Here is a 12,612-nt window from a genome sequence, read left to right as displayed (position 1 = left end):
GGCTTACCGCACTTGGAAACGAAAAATCTGAACTCGGAAACGACTCCTCATCCATAACAGTGCTAGAGATTCCGGAATTGTTCACCTATGCATATGTGGTCATCTAAACATTCGACTTTTAGTTAAGTCAAACGGGTTAACTTGAATAACCTGACAAAATTTAAAATTGAAATCCAGCCTTTACTAGGTAATTATCACCTATTATAAGTAAAATAAATTGCACTTACCTCAAACTCTTTATTTGCTTTCTTGGTTGTATAATTACCTGAAAACATATATCATACAAATTTACATAAAGTGTCATAGTCGTAAACTAAGCCGAAAACATTTTGACTGGATTGACAGACACGACTGTCAGAGATATACGGATATATTGGTGTGATTTCTATTGGAAATTTTATTCATTCTTTTGACTATGTCTATGTAAAATTCAGTGACATAACATATGACTCTGTTTAAATTGCACGCACTTATTCAGCATAAAACATGGCTATGTAAACACACATTTATACAACCATGTGTTTCAACAATCAGACGATTATATAACCGTGTTCTAATTCATCCCTAATGTGTGATGTATGTTAAAAACATTTATGTTATAATGTTTAAATCAAGATAAAAGCTAATGGGTTAACGATCCAAAAAGAAGTAACTAAGAGTTACCCAAAACTCGAGTATTTAAATGTGGATGAAGAAGTCCTAATAACTTTATTATGAGTGTTAATAGTTCTTAAAGATTACTATGTAAAATGATTCATATGTTATAAAATATGTATGGTGTGTTGTTCACTTGCAAATTTACATAAAGCATGTTTGACTTCAAAAAGTCAGCAGATTGAAATATGAACTCAAGATAACAAGGATCCCAAGGACAAATGTGAGTAATTCATAACCATTGGAAGACATATGTTTAACATTGTCATAAGTCCAAGAAATTATTTGTTGAATGTCAGGTTGACAAATCTAACTTGAGTGTTAAGTTGTGAATGTTGAAGCTTATATTGGCAATTTGGCATGTTGCATAAGTCTCTTTAAGAGGCTACTGAGTCACAAAATTGCTATGTGATAACAAACTGAAAGATGAATCACAAGTTTGTAATGTGATCATGTTGAAATGGTAGAAACGCTGGTTACAAGTGATCAAGGGAGTCATGAAGTTGTTATGTGACGTACTAGTTGTAATTCTATGTTGATTTACTAGTGTAATTATGCTCTTTCTTAGTTAGGATGTGTAGAGATTGTAAACATTGGTAATTATGTAATTGTATCAGTCGCAAGTGTTAATATTGCTGTATACTTGTATATGTCTTTAGGTATAGCTCGCGAAATCGGTGATGGAGTCCTGGGCGGGTTAACAACCATGCATGTTTTTATAAAAGCGTCTATTTGTGTAATTGTGCCAAACTAAGACGGTTTAATGTATCTCATCTTAATGTTTTGACTTGAACGATAGTCGATAGGTTGTCTTTTATAAATGAGTTAAAAGCTGTCACACGATAATATATGAAGTTGCCTGTTGCCACATATACTAAAGAATAGATAATATATACACATACTACATAAAGCAATATATACAACCCATTAAAATCAAATGTTACATTTTTTTCAAAACTCCAATGAACACTGACTATATCAAAGTTTAAATTAAAGGGAACACCAAGAACTCTATATAAAATAGCATGTTAATGTCCAATGATGCATCTCCTTATCCTTGCTACTAGACATCTTATACTCCAATTGGGATGAATGCAGGCACATATCAACTTATACAAGCGAATTTAATGTACATTTTAACTAGAACTCGACTACTTTTCACTTCGTATTCAGGACAATAATATCGACACTTACTTCTATATTCACGATATATCATAATCATATTTTTACACGAAATATTATTGTTATCTACATACGAATGATTATAAACTTTCATACCTCTTAAGTACAAATACATTTTTATAAACAAATAGCTATTAATTTTTCCACAAATAATATTCATTTCATAACAACAATATATAAAAAAGTTCAACTTTGTAAGAAATTAACTTTACAGCAAATTGTCATATAACATAAAGGAATAGGGATGCTATGTAGCAAGCAAATTAAATTACAGGCAAGTTTCTTGCAACCACAAATCATGAGTTATACAACCCTTGGGACCATGAATATGAATACTTAATTTACAAGTTCAAAGCCGGACAACCCTCCACGAAAATACCCGGAGCCGTAGGACAAGAAGCATAAGGACACCCATCTAGATTATTGCCCCACCAATCCAAACTAATTTCCTCCAACCCCAAACAAAGGTACAACAAAACACCCATAAACGCCAAACCAGCATCCAAAGCACCCGACAACACATAATATGCCGTTGCCATAAATCCGGCCTATATCGGTACATCACAAATCCTGATAAAAACCCAACAAATATCCAAGCAGTGTAGTTAACCGCCGTAGCTGGTGGCATACTCCCGGTTGCGCCAATCAACACTGGCATGTTTATCAGTGTGATCCAGTGTTGGTTTGGAAAAGCCCTGTGGGCTAACCAAACCAACACCGGAGCTATTGCTCCAATAAGAAAAGCCCAGTTCACCATAGAGTAGGTTCCTTGGTCCCCAAAGATTTTTCGGGGACCAATCAGACCCCATATAACTGATGCGTCATAGAACACATGGTCCCCAGGACATGTCCAGACGTCTGACGATGAGTCGCAGATACCTGGAATTGTCTCCATTAACCACCACGCGGTGCACAAGTAGACCAACGCCGCAATCAGGGTTCCAACGATTTGTGCCATGAACATTGATCTTGGCGGGATCTTCATTTAATGACCGAGTTTGAAGTCTTGTAGGAAAGTCACTGCTTGTGTCATGCTAATGTAACCATACACCTTGAAGCACATATTAGCAACCGGATATCCGGGATATATGTACCCGATTATATATTCGGTGATAATGTTCAATCCCGGAGCCTAGCACACATAGATGTACATATGAGTTAATTTAGAAGGTAATAAGTTAAGTAGAATAAGATGAAGTTTAAGTTTTACTTGGTTAGTGATGGCGGTGAGAATGCCGATGGGGAGAGTGAAGAAGATCGCGATTGCACACGCTAAAATGACACCCCACCATGGTAACTGAAGCTGCTCGTTGTAATACTCGCAAGCGAAGATGGTGAGAGTGATGTTTACGAAAAGTATACACCAAAACCACCATTCGGGAACTTGCTTGTACTTGCTCATTAATCTTGTGTGTATGTCCACTTTCTTCTCTTTGAAACTTGATTTGCTTTGCTCCCATATCTCACTATAATACTCCATAAACAAATCAATTAGAACACGGCCCTGTCAATGCCTTGTTAATCAATGGAACAATGGTAAATCGCAACATGTGTCAGGCAGTCGGACCTCAAGTGGTTACACCTAGGGGTGTGCATAAAACTGAAATAACTGAACCCCGACAAATATCGACGTTCGGCTATATGTTTAGGAAAAACCGAATTTTTGGTCGGTTTAGGTATTTTATGTACAAAAACGGAACCGGACCAAATTTATTTTCGTATCTTCTTATTTCGAATGTTAAATAACTTAAAAAAATGTAACAAATGGTGTTAATCAAATATTTTTATCCAAATGTATAACAACTAATTAATAAAAAGATTTGGGCCCAAATTCAATATGTTGGGCCAATTTTTTTGGCTCAAAACCTTCAAGCCTACATGGTAAAACATACCTAAAAACCCAAAAGCGAACCATATCCAAATCGAAGACTGAAAAAAAAACAAACCGAAGCCTAACAGTTTTTAAAAACTCAAAAACCAAATTTTTTGGTATTTTGTCAGCGCCCAAAAGGCCAAAACCGTCCCAAATCAACCCATACAATTAAAAAACTAGTGGAATCAAGATTGGAGTCTACGCTTAATTGTTTACGGTTTAGTGAACCTGTTACCTTCCATGGAAAAGAAACACATGAACAACCATGGACGAAAGAGCCGCAAATCCAACACCATACGTCATAGCGAAAAACGTGCTAAGATAAAGCGGGCCCTCTTGTTGATACGCGTCATTATCAAAGTGAAATTTTGAATCAATAATCTTTGTAATGTTGTATTCTTGACCACCATGAGTGAACAAGCCATCAGAAAAGAATGGAAAGTTTTTGGCATCATAGAAATTAAACCAATAAGCCAGTGGAGTGATGACATACATAACCAACACAAAACCAGCTGCAACATTTGCTGTGGCAAACCATGGGCTTGCTAATGGGCTTCCAAGGTATGCGGAAATACTGGACCAGTCCAGCCCAATAGCACCTATACCGAGCCCGTGAAGACCTGAACCGATTTGTTGGGCCATGATCGATGAAGGGAAGATCCAGCAGACCCATGAAAGAGAGGTTAGCATTTGGAAAATGTACCCGGGGAAAATGTAGTAGGCGAAGCTGCATATGAATGCGATTAGAAAGAATTGGGTACGCGTTAATCCTCCTTTCGGTCGTTTTTCCTGCTCATGTAAAGCCCTGTAGAGTAAAAAAAATATAATTAATATTTTTGGTTTATAATAACTTTTAAGTATTTAGATTTTATTGGATTTACAATAAGAAAGTACACAATCATGAGGCTATCATGTGACAACCACTTGCTTTTTTTTCCGCTTTTACTTTATGTGTATGTGTATATTGGAAGGTGCGGGTTTGAGTCCCTGATTGGCCAGGTGTTGTCCTTTTTTAGTAAGTAAAAAAAAAACAAAAAACAGAAATTTTGATTGGCTAAGGGGTCAAAGGACGCGCATGACGGTCCTCATGCTCGTCATGTGACGGCGCTGAGGGAGAGGGGGTGGCGCGTTGTTCAAATGAGACCCTTGATTGACCAAACAGCCACGTAGGACCCTTGGTGAACCATAACCGGTGAGCCTTAGTAGTTAAAGCTAAAAACGCCAAAAGATGTTGTCACATGATCATCACTTTTACAGTTTTTTTAATAACCTTATTATTTTTTTTTAACTTTATATGGTAAACTTTATGTTTTTGGATAAACATAACTTAACTTTCAAAAAAGAAAAAATACAACAAAATTTAGAAGAAAAAAACAAAAACTTAACTTGTTAGCCTTTTCAAACGTCACTTAGCTCATTAATAAAGAAACAAATATGAAGGTAGAAAAACAAAAGAAAAATATAAATATCAAGCTTGACATAGGATGGATGATTAGTGCGTATTCAACTTTGAGAATTTTCCAATTTAATTTGTTGTTTACTATTTGGTTCTTCGTTTTGTCTTGCTTTATAACATGTACTTTAGTTGGGCTTTTTCCGGCTTTTTAAATTGATTTTGGCCTTTAAAAAAAGGAAAAATTAACTTTTAGGCCCACCAAACGTCATTCTTCAAAAAAACATCACCCGAAAACATCTCCTCCAAAAAACGCAACAATTGCCAAAAACAAAAACCCCTCAAACGTCCCCGTTGAGCATCCTCTTATCGGTCTAGACTTCATATTCCGATATTCGTTATCTTTGTTTTTTAAAAGATATTTTCCTTCATAAAAATTGGATGTAAACTTTTATACAAAAGTTTTTGATTAACTGGCTCCAGACTTTTGGGGGCCTATGATTAAGACTGGAGGTTGCTTGCCCTGGTTGCTTGCCATCGGCCCATCATACGTATTTTGTCCTTTTAAAGACATTTGGTAGGTCCCTCTAATTTTAATTTATGTCTATTTCAACTTTCAAGACCTATGTTTGTTTCTTTCAAACATTTCAATATCAATTTTCTTGCTTTATAGACTTTAAATAACATTACTCTTTTTTTTTTTTTATTTACTTAATGATATGCTCAATCCCGTTTACTTAATATTTCAAAATGTAACATGTTAAATAACTCTCTAAGGCTTTAATTTTAAAACTATAAGTAGAAATATTTTAATTTGAAACGTTTTAGAAGGTTGTATGATTGATTGAGAACTTTAATAACATCTAATTAAAATTTGGCATGTAGCCTTCTTGACAATTTTTTTTTGTTATTATTTACTTGTCTGTTTAAATATAATATAACACAACACAACACAAACCGAATATTTTAAATATAACTATAAATAGTAATATTTTAGAAGGTTGTATGATTGATTGATAACAACTTTAATAATATCTAATTAAAATTTGGCATGTAGCCTTCTTAACAAAAAAGTTTTTTGTTATTATCCAGTTAGATCATTATAAGTACAACACAACACAACCCGACCCGTTTGTGGTAATATGTTGAGATTGATATGCTTAAATCATTCAAGCTAGAACATATTTGATCTATCCAAATATCTAAAAGAAATTGTTCCACTATTTGAGCACTTGCACAATATAGTGAAATTTATGATGATATTATATAAAAATTTTCAAATCAATATTTATTTCATCTATGAATTTTTGGACGCTAGGCCCCATGTTACTTTTAATAAATAATTATATTGTTCATGTAAATAAAAGTAGTAATATTTTGATTGAAATTAATTTCAATTATATTTAATTAAATTTTTTAATATAATATATTTTGTTGCTTTAAATACACGTACTAGGCCCATGTTACTTTTAACAAATGACTATTTAGTTCAGTCGGTAATATTATATGCAAACGCTAAACAAATCAAACGAGTCAAATGACTATTTATGTAAATAAGAAATAATTAGTGGTTAAACTATAATTTTCTTTGTATAAATATAACGTTTATTATATTACCTACCATGTTCTCGTGACCGAATGAAGTGGCGTTAAAAATGATTCAAAATCACTTACTTGATGTCAACTCCTTGAATCACATCAGTACGTGCTTTTAAAGCGACAGAAACGTAATATATATATTTTTTTCTAAAATATCTATATATCATAGCAACACATTTGATTTATTATATTACTTTAACAAGTAGACAAATATCTTAATCGTAAAAGAATTTAAAAAAAAGATAATAATATAATAAAAAACCTTTAAAGGTAAAATCATTTAACAAGAGTAATAATAACTGTCAACTACTTTTTTAAAAAATATTAACAATTAATCAAAAAATCAGCAAAATGATAGTAATTCATGACAAATTTTTGTATTCAAAATTTTAACTCAAATTAATTACAGAATTCTCTCTCATTCTTTATCTAGTGTAGTTATAGAAAAAGTTTAGGATCAGACCTAGGAATTAAAAGGGTTTTATTATATTTGGTAATGTTTTGGCTAGCAAAAGTTAGGTTAGTCTATATAAACCAAGTTATGATTAGACATTAGAAATTGTGAAGTTAGAGTAACCAAGTTATGGTTCATTAAGAGTCAAACCGAGTTAGGGTTTAAGAGTTGTAATCAATTTTTTGAGTTATATTTAGCGAGAGTTAGTCGTTTATTCGTGTTTGTTTATCGATCCGAGACTTGAGAAAGACCATGATCTTTGTGATCTCCCATTCGATCCCGAGGGTGTGCGAGTTTTACCACCAGCAAGCCTTTCGACGGGTGGGTTTTCTTTAAAATTAAAGATAAGTTGAGGACGCTTAAAGTAACTAGACAATTCTCTGTTTGTTTAAACGTTAAGAAAACAGAGTTATTTTGGCCAACATGCAATGGGGTGAAGGCACAGGAGGGGTTGTTCCCTTGCGGGATTGGAAGGCCGGTGCTTGGCGTGAAACTCCTTGGTGGTGCTGTAAGCCAGGATGCGGGGTTTATCAGCAGTTTGGCTATGAAAAGGGCATCTAGCGCTGTGGAACTGATGAACTGTCTCCCAAGACTTCGGGATCCTCAATGCGAGCATCTTTTGCTTCGCTCATGTATGGGAGTCGCCAAGCTTTTGTTCGGTTTGAGAACATGCCAACCTATGTATGTGGGGGAAGCTGTTTCTATATTTGACAATGGTCTTCGAAGGGCGATTGAGGACATCGTGGTTTGTGGAGGTCCGTTCTTTGGGGATCTCCAATGGAGGTTGGCATCACTTCCGATCCGTTATGGGAAGTTGGGTCTCTGTTCGGCCGAGGATGTATCTACATATGCTTTTGTGGCTTCGAGAGCACAGTCGTGGTGTTTGCAAGACCATATTCTTCGGGGTTGTGATATTTATGGGTTGGACTCTGATTATGGGTGTGCGATGGATCGTTTACGTACTTCACTTCCAGATTTTGATCTTAGCGGGTTCTCTAATAAGGACACCGCCCCCCCTAAAGCCCAACATGTTGTGGTGAGTGCCTTATTTAGTGGAATCGTCAAGAGTTTAGAAGTGAAGTTTGATCTATCCCCTCGCCAAAAGGCGGTGTTTGAATGCCTTCGGGCTCCTCGGGCTCAGGATTTTCTAACGGCTATCCCCATTGAAGGATTAGGCCAACGTATGTCGGGTTTGGAGTATCGGGCTATCCTTAAGTACCGGTTAATGATCCCTATGTTCCCGACGGATGAACCTTGCCCAATTTGTCGCAAGGTCTGTTTGGATTCTTTTGGTGACCATGCGGTGCATTGCAAAGAATTGCCTGGCTTTAAATACAGACATGATCTGGTTATGAATGTTCTGTGTGATGTTCTTAAACGGGCAGAGATTTCTGCTAAAAAGGAGGCCCCTGTTAACTTTCTCACGGATCCTATTGAAGGGAGGTCTACTTTACGACCAGCTGATATTCTTGTGTTCGGGCGGGCAGGGGGGAAACACGCCTGTGTGGATCTTACAGGAGTGTCTCCTCTTGTTGGGCTCAGGGACCGTGGGTTTGTTGTGGGTCAGGCTGCGTTGAAGGCTGAATCGGGCAAAGTTGTTAAACACGAGAAAGCTTGTTTAGATAATCAACATGTCTTTCTACCATTTGCCTTTGATACATTTGGTTTTCTGGCTCCAGAGGCTGTGAAATTTTTGAGTAGGGTTCAGCGCGTCGTACACGGAACCTCTTCAGCTTCTAGGTCCCAAAGCTTCGTTTTTAACAGGATTGGCTTTGCTGTTCAAAAGGGGGGTGCGGCGCAGCTTGTTGCCCGTTTGCCTGCCACTTTATTGTAATCGTTTTATAGTAAATTATATAAAACTTTATTGACCTGAACATTAAAAAAATTACAGAATTACCTGAACAAAGAAACTTGGACCAGATTCGATGGCCACCACATCTCAGCTGGTTCCACCAGATACCTTCTGAATATTCCAGCCCACCCAAATCCCAGCACCAAACCATTATTAACCATCATTAATTACCACACTCAAACTAATATACTAAAAATAATACATCACCAAATTGCTACAATTTAATTACGTATTTTTTTACTTTAAATAGTTGATCAATAATACACGACAATACATACCTGAGTCGTCAGAACAACGATCAACGACACAAAGAAAGTCATATGCTGCTTATAAAAAATCTTAACACCCGTAACCACATGAATTGCATACACCGTACCCGCACCCGAATTCGCAAATATGGTGATCAACACATGCTCCTTAACATTAAACGGTCCAGGGTTCAAAGTAAACTCCCACCTGGACCCTTTAAAGAACACACGATCCGTAACCTTAGCCGCCATGAGCTGCCCGAGCGGGACCACCGCGATCTGAGCAGAGATCGCGGTGATGCTGAGCGGCTCGGTTCGGTACCAAAAAAACTGGTTGAGAAAAGATAAGAGGACGCATGACAACGTCCCGAGTACCCACATTCGGAAAGTGAGTACCGGGAGTGATGCATCGTCCGTGGTAGGTACGGTCAACGCGACCTGTTTGATAGGCGAATTCTCTTCTGCGTCCTCATCTGATAACGAGGAGGACGTCGGAAGAGAATTGTCTAGGTAAGAAGATTGTATGAGTGGAGTTTGGATTTCATCGGATGGGTTGTGTTCCATTTGTGTGTTTATGAGATAGGTGTGTTATGTTTGGTTTTATTTGTATGGTTAGTTGTGGTTGTTTTTGAGATATTTTGGAAGTCGATTAGTTATAAAAAAAATAAAAAAATAAGAGAATGCATGATGATGATTGAAGAGCCACCTAACAAAGACGTGGTGACGTGGACCAAGAATTAATTTTTGAATTCATATTCGGTAAAAAGTTATTTATTTATTGATTTAATAAAATAAATATATTTATTGATTTATTTTATTTTAGGTCGGACATCAAGCAATGTGATATCAGTATGATTGGAAGCGGGTGGTGGTGGTGGTGGTGGTGGTGGTGGTGGTGGGCAATGGCTTGCTCAATCCATGCTGTACTGCGAAAAGATTATACATACAGGTACAGTGATATCAAATGCCCGTACTCATATTTTGAATAATAAAACTAAGTCTTTAATGATTATGTTAAAGTTACTATTATATTGTTATCATTATTACTATATTATATTGTTACATTATTGTTGTTATTGTGTTTTAAATTGATTGAAAATGATTTTTGGAATGATGTGATTAAAAAAATGTATTTTCATGTGTTTTGGGGTGAGATAAGAACTTAAAATTAATGTATACCCTCCATACTTAGATCTACATATTTTTGAGTTGCATTGATACCAATAAGTTCATAGATCGTTTCAATACACTGACGACCAATTACAAGATAACTGGTCAACAGAAGCTTGTAGTAAGCATTTCAAGATGTTCGAATATGACACAGTTTATTAAGTGATTACCATGTCGAGATTTTATACGTACATATAAAGACAACAATTTTAAAGTTGTGTGTCACAATAAAATTAAATGAAACTAATTGATATGTATTGTGATTATGGGTAGCCTACACACGATCACGGTTGGGATGCTAATAAAAAAATACATGCTCGCAGAGTACTTGTAATATCTGGGACGGGTATTTGAGTATAAGACCGGGTATGTGATTGAAAATTAAAAAAACCGACCCGATCAGTGACCCAAAATTACATACCTATTCACCAGAACCAAATACATGAATCATATGAATGGAACTGTTCATATGAATGGAACTGTTCATATGAATGGAAACGTATAATCTTATCTTCTCTTAACTTTTATATATTAATGCTTCATTCTACTAGTTTAATTTGTAAGATAAAAGTACGTTTTAAATAAATGTATTTTGGTAACATTATTTATAGTTAAAACCACAGTACTATATAAAAATAACATAAAAATAAATAAATATATATATATATATATTTACATGAAAGTCCCAACAAGTATTTTTAACAAACAATGGGCATGCTACATATCCGCATGTATGCACAATATCTAACAAGTAATTACCCAACATGTTTTTGGCTGCTTAGTAGGATATGAGATATGGTTATACAACCGGGTATACAATGTACATATAAATTGATTTTAGATTATTTTTATACTTTTCAAATATAAACATCACATTTTGAAAAGTATCATTTTGTTAAGATTGAGAAAAAGATACAAGTGATTTCCAAAATGGTAACATGAACCGTGTTTAAACAACTATAACATTAAAGTCTTCAACAATTTTAAAAAGTCCAGGTTGGTTACGAAATGCCCGTACTTTGAATCTTGAATCAGTGAATCTCTTATTTAGTGCAAATAGGTCTTAATTTAATTTATTATTTTTTTAAGACAATTACCTAATTTGCTAGACTCAACCACTCAAAGCATTTTGTTCACGCAAGTTAGGTTTTATCTTAGGCTTGTCAACAAGTGAGCCAAGTCGAGACACTCTGAGCTCGGATTTCAGCTTAATTTAAGCGAGTTATCTCGGCTAAGTAATATAAAAAACATGAATTTACGCCAGATCAAATTTTATTTAGATTTAAAATAGATTAAACTACAATATTGGATTTGAATGTTTGGGTGGTTGAGAAGGTTGGAGATCACGAACCCAATGTTTTAAAATTGGGGTAACCTGAAATTTGTCTTAAATTTTAAAGTTGAGTTAGCCCGATTATTGTTTTAGAATAACTCAACCCTATAATCGTAATCCTTATTTTATTTATTAATTTTGGTTTATGTATTAGTATTATTTTCTTTATACACGTCATTTCGTTATTATTGTTTCAATAAAAATATGGAATTTAATTATCTCAAAGCTAAAAAATATGTATTTTAAAACTTGCTACAACGTACAAAGAGAAAATGATTAAATAAACGTAAGTAATAATTTAAATTACATAAATATAAATAGTAAGGAGCATATATAAAATTGAAGCGGGTTCGTCAATAAGTTATAAGCTTGCAGTGGTAAGAAAAAGACTTGATGTTCAATGTGAATTATGTTCTATTCTTGCTCACATTAATTAGTTTCAGCGGCACGATGTGATGATGAGTGATTTGGCAAGTATGTGACGTTCACTAGTTCTCACCGCGCTCTCGTGCATTCTTGCGAGTGTTTACGGATGTTAGCCATATGTGTGAGTTTTTTCCGGATCAGAAGACGAGTGTATTCCGATATATTTAATCAATAGCCTATTTTAAAACTTCGTTTACCGTTAAATGATTTAAAAAAGGTTCAAATTGACCAATTGAAGGTCGTAATCTCATAAAGTATTATTACGTGGAGCAATGGAGGCCCATCCCTAGACATATTATTGTTTTGTTCATTCCTCAGTCCGCATTTAGGGCATGTTTGGCTAAGCTTATGGAGAGCTCCTTATAACTTATGGAGGGGTAAAAAGACAAAAATGCCCCTCCATAAGTCACTATAAGTTACATATAAGT

At 35.1% G+C, this 12,612-nt stretch overlaps 1 pseudogene across 1 annotated transcript; it reads right to left on the bottom strand.

Annotated features, from left to right (window-relative positions):
- Positions 1–2,005: 2,005 nt before the first annotated feature.
- On the bottom strand, positions 2,006–9,882 carry LOC143534611 (oligopeptide transporter 7-like; annotated as a pseudogene). The gene is made up of 5 exons (XR_013135573.1): positions 9,287–9,882; positions 9,053–9,151; positions 3,945–4,514; positions 3,047–3,302; positions 2,006–2,968 (listed from the first exon to the last, which is right to left on the bottom strand). The product of XR_013135573.1 is annotated as an oligopeptide transporter 7-like (transcript).
- Between the last annotated feature and the right edge of the window lie 2,730 nt (positions 9,883–12,612).

The sequence above is a fragment of the Bidens hawaiensis genome, unplaced genomic scaffold (genome assembly GCF_021521415.1).
Source record: "Bidens hawaiensis isolate Kalapana, Puna unplaced genomic scaffold, B.hawaiensis_p1.1 tig00010251_1, whole genome shotgun sequence".
In the NCBI taxonomy this organism is placed as follows: Eukaryota; Viridiplantae; Streptophyta; class Magnoliopsida; order Asterales; family Asteraceae; genus Bidens; species Bidens hawaiensis.
This window is presented reverse-complemented; position numbering and strand designations above follow the sequence as displayed.